The 11915-nt window shown below is 44.9% G+C and overlaps 1 protein-coding gene across 4 annotated transcripts in view; it reads left to right on the top strand.

Annotated features, from left to right (window-relative positions):
• Eva1c (eva-1 homolog C) overlaps positions 1–11915 on the top strand; it is a 90132-nt gene continuing 78217 nt past the window's right edge. For 2 of the 4 annotated variants that reach the window (XM_033768189.1, XM_033768188.1), the window contains exons 1-2: positions 1–64; positions 819–979. The gene's annotated coding sequence lies outside the window, so the exon portion shown is untranslated. The remainder of the gene's footprint in view (positions 65–818; positions 980–11915) is intronic. The other 2 variants (XM_019205185.2, XM_019205187.2) reach the window with 2 other exon arrangements.

The following is an 11915-nucleotide window of genomic DNA, read 5'->3' as shown; positions in this document are numbered from 1 at the left end:
CGCCTCTTCTACTGCACAGTGCTCGTCTGCTCCAAAGAGATCGCAGCTCTCACCGATTTCTCCGGTAAAACGCCAGCCCTCGCCCTGCGCCCCCGGAGAGCCCGAGGGAGGGGGCAGCCCCCGAGGGGCCCGGCGGGCGGGTTGGTTTGAAATTGAAGCAAGCGCCTAGCCGGTTTTCCTGCGGGGTTGGGGGGGGAGCCCTTGGCATAGGGGTGGTTGCGTGTGGGGTGGTGGCAGGGGAGTCCTCCTCAGGAGGAAGGGTGTGTAATGCATTCAGAGTTGCTCTCCCTGTGTTGACCTCGTCACTTTGCCCGCATCAGCCCCTCAGCCCCGATGTACGCAAGTTCCCCGGAGGCTCCGATGCCTCGCCTGGCACTGAAAGATACACGTGCCTTAGTCGCAGGAGTTGAGTTTAGTTTGCCTCCCACGTTGTAAGGGTGCGTCCCAGTCAGGCTCCTGGCTGCTCCTGTAAGGAGACAGCCCGGGTCACACGGGAAGTCCGAGAGGCAGACAGGGCAGGCGGGTGGAGAGGTGGTGAGAGACAGAACAGGGAAGATACTCAGGGCCTGGCTGTACAGCCCAAAGATGCCAGGATCCCCTCCCTGTTTGTGATCTCAATTACACACACACACACACACACACACACACACACCCCGACTGCGTAGCTCCAATCCAATTTCCTTCAAAAGATCTTTGAGAGTTTGAAGGCAGCACGCGTGGCCTGACAAAGTGAAAGAAGTTTGTGGTAGGTGATGGCTGTAGGAACACATGCTCTTAGTAGTAGCACTTGGTTAAGGCGACAAATGTCCTTGCCACAGGGAGGACCCTGGGTGTCCACCTGACAAAGCTGGAGGCTGCCTACCCTTCCTCAGCCCAGCCCGGGAAGCAGCTCTGAGTCCTGTGCTCCTCCTCTGGGAATCTTCTGCCAAGCCCAGGCTTTACTGGACCCTAGAGCAGGACCTGTTGCAGTAGAGCTGAGGTGGATGCATTTATGCAACAGACTAGTACGTGGCCAAGAACGCTGGCAATGCGGACTCTGAGTTGGGTTTCTGATTTACTTACAGAGAATGTCATTGTTATCTGAGAGCCCTTAGGTCAGAGGTTCTTTGCTTTGAATATTTTATGTCAAGGCAGTGTTCCTGCCTGGCAAAGGAAGCCAAGATATGCCTATTTGGCAAGCAAACCGTGGCCCTTAAAATCAAGCCCCAGAGGATCAAAACTAGGTGGTAAATGTGCTGGGGAAATGCATCTGGTCTTTCAAGTGCTATTAACCCCCCGCTTTTCTTTCTGTAATAGTACTTTTTTGGCTGCTAGAAAAGCTCTGTATGTGCTGATTTAAGCTATAATGAGCAGTCCTGAGTTCTACCTCTGTCTCCTTCTGTATATGTGAAGCAAGAATGAAAAGTTGACACTGGTGACATCATTATAACTGAACAAATATTGTTTGGGCCAATTTTGATGTAACTGTTAGATTGTTTTCACAGATTATAGGCACTTAGAGCCTGTCTGTAGGGAAGCAATTGCAATACTTACAACAGTCTCATAAGTTACCGCCCAAGTCTAGAAATGCCTGTCTCTATGTGGCAACTGTGGAACAGTGGATTTGAGGCCTAAAACAGGGAGCTGGCACCCTGAGGGAAATGGATGCTTTGCCACAGTTCTTTTAAATAATAAAGCTGATAAAAGCCTTTTCCTTCTGCTTTCCTTGTGAACCCCATTTCCAGGGTTTCAAGCTCCAGGAGCCATCAGCAGGGGGTGGTGTTGTCAGGTCTGTCCACAGCCAGGCTGCATTTTCCCTCTGCTCAGAGTAGCTCTCATCTTTTTGGGGACATGAAAAACAAAACAAAACAAAACAAAACACATAGTCACACTCAAGTTCAAACCCAGATTCTGTATAATGTGGGGTCGGGGACATATTAGAAAAGTCTCAAGAAGGCAGAAAGGTGAAGAAGACCTCCAAGTTTGGCTAATTTGTCCGAACACTTCAAGAGCCTGTAGGGACCCCCAGCCTGTAGAGAGAAATTCCTAAGCTCCATATCTGTCAGTCTCAGCATCCAGCCGGATGTGTTGTTTGAAGCAGTGGGTCCTGATCATGTAATTCTCTAAGGCCTCAAAGCTTGCTGCCTGCTTTCCTGGGGACAGGCAGTCCTGTTCCTTTTTATGAACTTGGCGGGAGTGTATAGAAATGGAACAGAGGCCTACACTGAGACAGCGGGCCCTCCCCTGCAGAGCCTTACAACAACAGCTGAGGGCCAAAGAGCATGTCTGACAATAAAGACGCTTGCTTGTTTGCTAAATAAGGGAAACAGCAAAAACCAGTGGAGGATGGAGGGGACGTGGAGCCCCTTCGCCCTGGGAAGGAGAAGGGAAGATGTATCCATGTAAAAGAAAGTGTCAGAATGTCAGGAGTGCCACACAGTCTGTACAGTCTAGGGCAGCCCGGGAGATCAGCTGAGTCCTTTGGGAAAGTTACTAAGCTTTCCGTTTTTCTCAACTCTGCCTTGAGCCTTGATCTGAGCCTGTCAGCTGGTATTGTTTTCTTGGGTCTTTGATTTTTTTGCCCTGGGGATTCCAGTGTCACATCTCTTAATAAGCCACAGGCTGCCTCACAGCCCCCTCCACGCTTATGACTTGTGCTAATCACCTCCAAGCTTTCTGGGACACAGGCTCCCCAACTACCCCTCTCTCTGTCTTCCTTGAAGATTTAGAGATGCTGCCAGCAGCCACTGGAAGGCTATCATCACCGCATTAAAAACAGATCCCAGGGAAGGCAAGAGCACCGCATGCAAAATTAGTGCCTCTGATCCTTAAGCCCATCCTCAAATGTGCGTGGCTTCTATCCATTTTCCTCTTTGGGATACAATTTTCTGTTCTTTTGACTGCCCTCCCAAATTGAAGATTTGGCTTGAACTGTCCTAACTGATCACTGATTTTTTTTTTTTTTAAGAAAGCAAGTGGAAATCCAGGGGCATCCCTGTTATCCTCTTTGTTCATAAACTGATCCAGGGAGCTGGAGTGTGGCGGGTGAGAGCTGAGGGGAGGGTAGGTTACCCTTTGGGGTCCCTGCCATAAGAAAGCAAGGTCTGCTGGGGATTTAGCTCAGTGGTTCCCCTGTGTGCCTCACAAGCGCAAGGTACCAAGTTCAATCCCTGGTACCAAGAGCGGGGGGAGGCTAGGTCTTCTCTTCCTTCCCTATTTCTTTCCTTTCCTATTTTCTTTTTTTCCCAGAGAAGTTCAAGTAGGGCTGAGGATGGAGGGAGGGAAGCAGGGGTCACAGTTGTTCTGATTCTCACTTGCATTCCTTGAGCGCTCTCTCAACTTCGAACAAAGTATTCCTGACCACGTGGTTATGCTCTTGGTTTCATCCTGGCTTTAGCACAGGGTGGAGAATGTGAGAAGCAGGAGGGAGAAGGGTTGGGGACAAGGAAAATGGAGGCCCTTGTAAGACCTTCTTTGTCCCCAGACCTCAAAGAAAGGTCATTGTATGATGGACGTGGTCCCTCGGGCTGGTGTCCTGTTCTGTCATCGGTAGCTCAAACAAGCAAGAAGTGGTACCTGGTACCGGACTGTACTCATTTTCTCAGGCAGCCATAACGGGGCACCACAGACTGGGTGGATCGAACAACAGGAATTTATTTTCTCTTGGTTGTGGACACTAGAAGCCCAAGATCAAGGTTTTGGCAGGGTTATTTCTTTTTCTTTTAATCTTATTGAGTTTATTGGTACTTTTAAAGTATACAGTACACTTACATTCATCATTGGGATCTTGTACCTTTACATGACAGGTCTTGGTTCTCATTTTTTCCCCTTGTCCCTGCCCTCCCTTCACCCCCTCCACCCTCCCCTGTTTCCATTTTCCCCTTTTCTCATATTTTTTCTTGTCCCTTATTTCCTTTCCCCTACCCTTCCCACTTCCCCTACACCTTTAGCCCTTTTCTTCCTATTTCACATTATCAGTTATACAATTTGGATCTTATTTACACTTTTAGCTTTTCACACCAGAGAAACTATGCGGTATTTACACATGTGTCTTATTTATTTCACTTAAGAGTATGGGCTCAATATGCATCCGTTTTCCTATGAATGACTCTAGTTTCTTTTCTCATTCCTTATGGCTGAGTAGTATTCTGTTTTATAGGAAAACTACATCTTCTTTATCCAGCCTCCAACTGATGAGCAATTGGGCTGTTCCCAAGTTTTAGCTTGCATGGATGCACACATATCACTGTGATATGATTCCTTTTGTTTGTTTGTTTTGTTTTTGTTTTTTTTGAGGCAGGGTCTCACTATGTAGCCCAGGCTGGTCTCAAACTCACAGCAATCCTCCTGCGTCAGCCTCCAGAGTTCTGGGATTACAGGCGTGTGCCACCATGCCCGGCTTGTGGTATGATTCTTTTAATTCTTTTGGAAAGATACCCAGCAGAGGGACAGCTGGGTCAAATGGGACCTCCAATCCTAGTTCTTTGAGGTATCTCCATACTGATTTCCACAGTGGTCGCACCAGTTGGCAGGGTTATTTCTGAGGCCTCACTCCTTGGCTTGTGCTGGTGTCTTCTCACTGTGTCTTTGCATGGTCCTCCATGTGAGGGTGTGTCCGTGTCTTAATCTTCTCTTCCTAGAAGAGCACAGGCATATTGGAGTGGGGCGCATACAAATGACCTCATTTTAATTTAATCACCTATTTAAAGACCTCTAAAGATGGTCACATTCTAAGGATCTGGAGTGTAGGACTTCAACATATGGATTTTGGAGGGACACAATTCAGCCTACAACATACATCCTTTACATTCCGAAGAATAAACTTGACTGCTAGCTCCTTATTTCACTAGCTGGGATTTCAGGGTATAGAAAGATGGTGATTCAAGGATCTTGGGAGTTCCGGGTTGGGGCTAACTCTTGATTGCAGGGTTCCAACTGTCCATTTTCTGTTTTGCTCTCAAATAGTGTGTGAGCTGAAAGCACATAGTGACTTGGAGAGTCTAAAAACTGTGGGTGTTCAGTTATACCCCAGGGTTACTGATCTAATTGACCCAGGAAGAGTCAGACACCAATCTCTTTTCTGAAGTTCACCAGGCAATTCTGATGTGCAGCTAGAGCGGGGGACCCTACCTTGGTGTCCAGAGGGAGGGCTGTCTTCCTGTGCATCAGTTCATCCAGGGACACACAAGCATGGCTGCCTGGGGGTGCCCTGCACCCCCTCACCCATGGCTCAGCACCCGGGAGAACGGGACTGTGTTTTCCCAGCTTGTCACGATCTCCCAGCACATATACATGTGAGTGCATGTATACGCGTGCACACACACACACGCATACACACACACACACACACACACACACATCTCTGCATTTTATTATGCCTCAGCCACATCATTCTTTTATTCAGGGGTTATCTTCCCTGTAAAAAATTTTATGGAATGAAAAAGCAGCTCGTAACTAAAGAAAAGCAAGCCAGATGTCTGAAAGAGGTTTCCAGCTGTCACGGAGGGAAGGGAGAGGAAGAGCAAGCGCCTGAAACCGCTAGTCTGTTTCCATGGAAAGTGACCACATCTGAGAAATGCCCTGCCGGCTCTTCTGGAGCAGAGAGGAGGTGTTTCTGCTCGTGAGTGGTCCCGTTATTGATGGGTTGGTCTCCCAGGTGCTCTATGGGGAAGGGCAGCCTAGCAGCAGTTTCAGGGAAGAAACAGAAAGCAAGGAGTACAAATCAACTGAGCTCAGTGTTATTTGCTTTCGTCCTCATAGCAACCCGGTGAGGCAAGTATTCAGTCTCATTTCCTGATGAGAAGCAGCTCAGAGAGGGCAGCTAACTATCCAAGACCACCCAGTGAGTCAGCAGAGCAGAGGAAGCCTCCAGCTCCAGGCTGGGGCTAGGGCAGGGGACTTGGCCTTGGAGGGCGAATGGGAGCAAGACCAGAAAAAGGCACCACAGATGGAGAGGGCTTTCTAGATAGCTCAGAGTGACCTCTGCAGTTTGTGGCCCCTGGAGGAAACTGACCCTTCCTTCAGCATCTTTCCCTCACCATCCTTCCTCAGTGGGTACAGTTGCAGGCCATGCCCTGGAACACAGGAAGAAGAGGTTGGACCTTCTGGACTTGTCTGTAGGCAACCCTTAGTATGCTTGGGGGAGCAGTTCCAGGGCTCCTGTGGGCATCAAAATTCCCAGATGCTCCAGTTTCTTACATAAAACAATTCATCACCTGCATATAAGCTACACAATCCTTCTGCATACTTTAAGTCACCTCTAGGTTATGCCCGATAGCTAACTTGACATAAATGGTATGTGTCTTAGTCACTTTCTCAATGCTGAGGCAAACTACCCACCACCCACCACTTAAGAAGAAGAGGTTTATTTTCGTTTGGTTTTTAGAGGGTTCAGCCCACAGGTGGCCAACTCTGAGGCAGGAAGGGCACGGTGGTAGTGTCCGGTGGAAGAAAGCTTCTCACATCACGGCGCTCAGGAAGCCAAGAGAGAAGGGAGAGGCAAGGTCAGGGAAATATCCTTCCAGGTCATGTCCTCAGTGGCCCACCTCCAACCAGACGGCATCCCCTGACAGCAGATCAGTCATAGTGCTCCATGATCCAGTCCCCTTCCCAAAGCCCCACCTCATGAACACATGAGGCTTTCGGGGAACATCCTAGTGCTATGTGACTTGCTATTATAATGCATGGCTTAGACAATAATGACAAGAATAAGGTCTGTACATGTTCAGAAGAGATGTAATTAATGCACTTTCAGTTGGTTGAATCCATGGATATAGAATCCAAGCAGATCAAGGACTAACTATATTTGCACCTTTTAAAAAGTGAAGTTATAATCGACATTTAAATTGATCCTAGAGCAGCGTGTAATTTATAAACAAACCTACGTGAGAGATGCACTCCCACATTATTTTCATGGATGGGGTCATGATTCGGGAATGGTGGAGATCAGTGCCTGTCATCTTAGCACTCCCAGCATTCTTGGAAAGGCGTCAGTTTGAGGGGAATGTGCCCCTGGAGAGGGCTGTGCCATCACAGTCTTGCCTGCCTTGCTTACTCCTCTCACCAGCCTCACAGCTGCCAGTGAAATTTAAGAGTTAGGGTTTGAACTCAGTATCAATTGAGTTTCAAAAGACCCCAAACTCACTTTTCCAGCTAAGCATGGATTAAGAAGGCAGGGCAGCTGGGCGTGGTGGTGCACACCTGTATTCTCAGCACTAGGGAGGCTGAGGCAGGAGGATCACTGTGAATTCAAGACCAATCTAGGCTACATAGGGAGTTCCAGGTTAGTTTCAACTACATAGTCAGACTCTGTCTCAAAAAACAAACAAACAAACAAACAAAAAAACAGAAAGAAAAAAAAAAGAAGATGGCAGGGCAAGGACACTAAGGACACTCCAAAGTTTTGTGATACTCTGTCTCCTTTAATGAGGTTGGTGTGTTTGTATCATTCTGTAAGGAAATAGCTTATCTTAGGAACATAAATTCTAGTCATCAGAATATTAGTTCTAAAGGGAGATCTTAGATTGGAGAGGCAGCTGATGATGTGACCCTAACCCTTTCTGTCTTAGGGGAGACAGGAAGCACCTTGTTCTACCAGGCCTTCATTGGCCCCTCTGTGTTCACCATCTCCAGTTAAAACTCTGTCCTAGTACAGTAGGAGTCATTGGTGAGTTAGAAATACCTTTGTTTTATCAGGCACATAAATTACTGTATGCCAGACACTGTTCAGAGAACTTTGTGCTCAATAACCTTCACTACTGTTATAAAAAAGTAGGGCCGGGGATTTAGCTCAGTGGTTCCGCCACCTGCTTTGCAAGTGCAAGGACCTGAGTTCGATGCCCGGTACCTACCTCAAAAGTAAACTGAGGCAAAGAGAGGTTAAATAATTTTTAAGGATTTGAGCCCAGACAATTTTTCTAATGTGAAGGAAAGAATAAATAAATTACAAGTAGTTTAAAGCAATACTTTAATTTATTTTAAAATAACTTTTATTTTACTTTATCCCATTCCCCCAGCAGTGTTTTAATCTAGACATTGCTTTAGACTTGTTTTTACTTAATCTACCAGAGCCAAATCTTTCCTAGAACTTACGATATTGTTCACTCCATGTCTATTAAAGATAATGCCATCCAGCCCCAAAGAATTTATAGACAAGGAGCTGTAATTATTCTGAAATTATTTCCCCACAAAATACTCAGAACTGTGGAATGAAATACAATAACTACCCTTTAAATGCATACAGGAAAGATTAAGTATGAGCGATACCCAAGGGGAAACAATGAAGAGAGAACATAGAACTTCAAAAGCCAGCTGGTGCTGACCCCATGGCCACACCAGGACGTTTGATGGTTCCAGCAGCCAAGAGTTAGGTATATGGGGCAGTGAGACAGGGCTCTAGACCAAGAGAAGGAAGAAGTTGGAATAAAGATCTCTGCAAGCAAGCCGTGACCTTGTAGGGCTGCACCTTCATAACAAAGTGGATGAGACTTTAGGAAGAAAGATGATAAGGAAACTTGTCTCAGCTTGGGCTGTGAGGATTGGAGGGGGAAAATAATCTCTCTTGGGAATGTGTAACCACACTGCCTTTACTGGGTAACCCAAGCTGAGAAACTAATAAAGACATTGCACAAAATAAACACAAAGATGCTCCCTGCATGAGAACATCATCCACACAGGCTCCTTAAGATTCCTGGGATGAAATCCTGCAGATTGTGAACACAAAATTCAAAATTACATTATATAAGCAATGGTCAGCAAAAACAGTAGAGGTCCTGTGAAGTAAAAGAGAATCTCCAACATGAGAAAAGAACAAAAGGCTATCAAGAAAGGAGACATATTTGAAAAAACTCTCAAATATATCTACTAGTGTGAGAAATTTATCAATTGACATTTAATACCCTATAGGTAAAGAGCAGGTTAGATATAGCTGAATTGAGAAACAATGATCTGGAAAACAAAGCTGGGGAAATTATCAAGGATGAAGCAAAAGAGATAAAGACATGGAAAATAAAGAAAAAACTGATAAGACATGGAGAATGAAATGAAAGTTCAACCTACACCAGTGAACAGTTCAGAAAGACAGATTAGGGAAAATGAGGGAAAGGAAATACACAGTGTTGGTTATCCTATAATTAATTTTCAAGAATTGATAAAAGATTCTGATTCAGTCATCCCAAGCAAGATAATTTGTAGTTGTAGCGTACCAAAAGTGTAAAATTCTTTAGACAAAATGAGAGTATTAAAAGCAGTTGGAGAAAAAAAATGTTCTTTTCAAAGCCTTTCCAACAATACCAGTTGGATCCAGAAGATAGAAAAATAATATTTCCAGGTTCTGTGGGGGTAAAAAAACCAAACAACTTGTCAGCCTAGAACTATACACATAGCTAAACTATTTATAAGAGTGACTGTAAAGATAAATTTAACCACTAATAAATCTTTACTGAAAAAACTACTGAAGGATGTACTTACTAAGGAAGGACAGTAAGTAGAGAAAGAATGCAGGAAATAGAAAGAAAAGTAATGATGAGCAAAGAAATGGTACAGCTTTTAATGCATTTTCTCATGTTCCTCGCTTTGTCTTGATACTTAATGACATCTCTAACTTGAAAGAGAGGTTATCTCACATATTTTGTGTTTTTTGGCAGCTAAAATCACAATGTACTTTCTTGACCCACTTGAGCTCTTCCATTGACTTATGCCTTCTAGCCTGAGGCACCCAAGCCTCTCCCCCAGGACGACCTCAGTGCCAGGGTGACTGCCGAATGATTAGTTCTGTTAGAAAAAGCAGGAGACATTCTAAAGTGTCTTAAGTACCAGCTACTATTCTGGGTTTGAAACAGGGCTTCTCTAAAGAGAAATTTCTGTCCCAAGAGAGCCTGCTTTTGGTGGGTTCCTGAACACACAATAACAAAGAAGTTACTATTTAGCAAACAACAGGTTGGAGTGTCACAGACTCTAAAATAGTAAGCAAACCACAGGCCTTGGGACTGTGGGATTAGTAGTAAGGCCGTATAGCTGCCAGACAACTCTACCTGGGCATAGATTTTACATTTCCATATGTACATTTCTGATGCATGTTCTCTCCAACACCCGTGTCATGTGCTCACTCAAACCTCTGACCCAGCCTTCCCACATTAACAAGTTAGAGGTTGAATTGATGCTTTCAGGTCATTTTGACCTGAGAGCCAAAATTCCCATGTATAGAAAACGTGGCAATAATAAAATTCAAAATTCAGGCCACTGAGTGTGAGATGTATGTTTGCGAACAGTCTGATTTCATGTCTGCCTCAGATGTCCCATGAATACAAATGGCCTCATTTGGGGTTGGAGGAGCAGGGAGGAAGAAATCTAAGAATGATCTTCAAAACAAATCTTTAATTCGGATGAGTATAATAGAGTGTAATCCCATTTCAAGTCTGTCAGCATTCCTTTGATGATTACAAATGAGTCCCTTTTCCCTGGCAATGTGGGGGAATAATCTGGATAAAATAACTCTTTTTGTCTGCAAGAGCCCACAGCATGCTTGCTCGTGACAGCTTTCAGAGTAGTGTTTCAGAGTCTTAGAAGCCCACACTATGCTACCAAGTCATCTCCCTTTCTTTCTCTTGACTTAGAAGATTTTTCATTCTTTTCATGCTTGGCAGCTTCTGAAATTCTCAGACTTAGAAATCATAAATCATCATCCAGTCCTGAGCAACCAGAGACACTCAAGTCATTGAGCCCTTTTCTCTTTCTGCCTGCTGGAAAGGAGACAGGTGGAAATGAGAACGCGTGATCTTATCTGGAAAGCCAATTTGTACAGCTTTTGAGGGATCTGCTTTAAGGAATGCACACAAATTCACAATCACTTCCATTTTTTTAAAAAGGCACGCTGCACCCACATTCAGGTTCACATGCTTCTGTTTGTCTATTTGCTTGTAAAACAAATTCATTTTTGAACATCCTTTTCAATTTTCAGAGCCTTGAATGTCTAAGCACTCCTTCCAAAGCAAACAGTGTGAATTTTTTTTTGTGTGGACAAGTCAGACTGGGTGCAGAGTCTTGGGTTCCTCTACCTCCAAGAGTCGAGGGTCTCTAAGACCCTAATGCTGCAGGTGCCACTGTGTGGAATTACAGATCTTGTGAGCTGAGTAGATCTTGTATTCTTGCCTGTTCTGCCTCTTTCAACCTCAAGGTTCAAGTTCAAACATCCTTTTCTTCTGATCTCCCGTTTTTTTTCTCCTTTAAGTTGAGGGCCCTGGGATTATTTTTAAATACTCTTTATCTTTCACAGCTCTTTAAAGCCATAAATAGCACTTTGATGCAAAGGTCTTCCTTCATCATGGAATTCTGTGTTTCTTTCTGGCTATTCAGGGAAGCTTATTTGGATTTGATAACATTCACTGTAAGTGCCGTATGATTTCTACAGTGGTTGACTTCATTCAATGAAAATTTAGCTTTCCTGAATGTTTAGTTAAAACCAGTGATTCTCAATCCAGGCTCCCTCAGGAATATTTGGCAATGTCTGGAGGCAATTTTATTTGTCACACCTTTGGGTGGAGGTGTGACTGGAATCTAGTAGGACCAGGAGAGCTTGCGTGTCCTTAGCATTCCCTGTGCTAAGGCTGAGGAACCCTGGCCTAGACCGGAAGACTTGTCCTCACTTTTGCAACCTGAAGAAAGTGGACACCATTTTTAAGGCAGAATTGAGTCAGAAGTCCTGTGACACAACTCTGTGGCTCTTGTCCTCAAGCCTAGCTTGCCTTCTGCAGCTCAAGGGACCTTTACCCCCTAGTTCCTTTAAGGCAGGAAGTGAAATCCAGCTCTGATGGGTCTTCTCCATGCTCTGTGGCACAGGAAGGTTTTTATTCAAGCATGTGTGTTATTGGGGATTGAACCCAGGGCCTTTGCACTGACCTACATCTTCTGCTTTTTTTTTTTTTTTTTTTTTTTTTTTT

This window comes from Fukomys damarensis, unplaced genomic scaffold (assembly GCF_012274545.1).
Source record: "Fukomys damarensis isolate Sample0158 unplaced genomic scaffold, DMR_v1.0_HiC HiC_scaffold_24, whole genome shotgun sequence".
Taxonomy (NCBI): Eukaryota; Metazoa; Chordata; class Mammalia; order Rodentia; family Bathyergidae; genus Fukomys; species Fukomys damarensis.
Note: the sequence above shows the minus strand (reverse complement) of the source record. Positions and strands in the feature narration are given on the sequence as shown.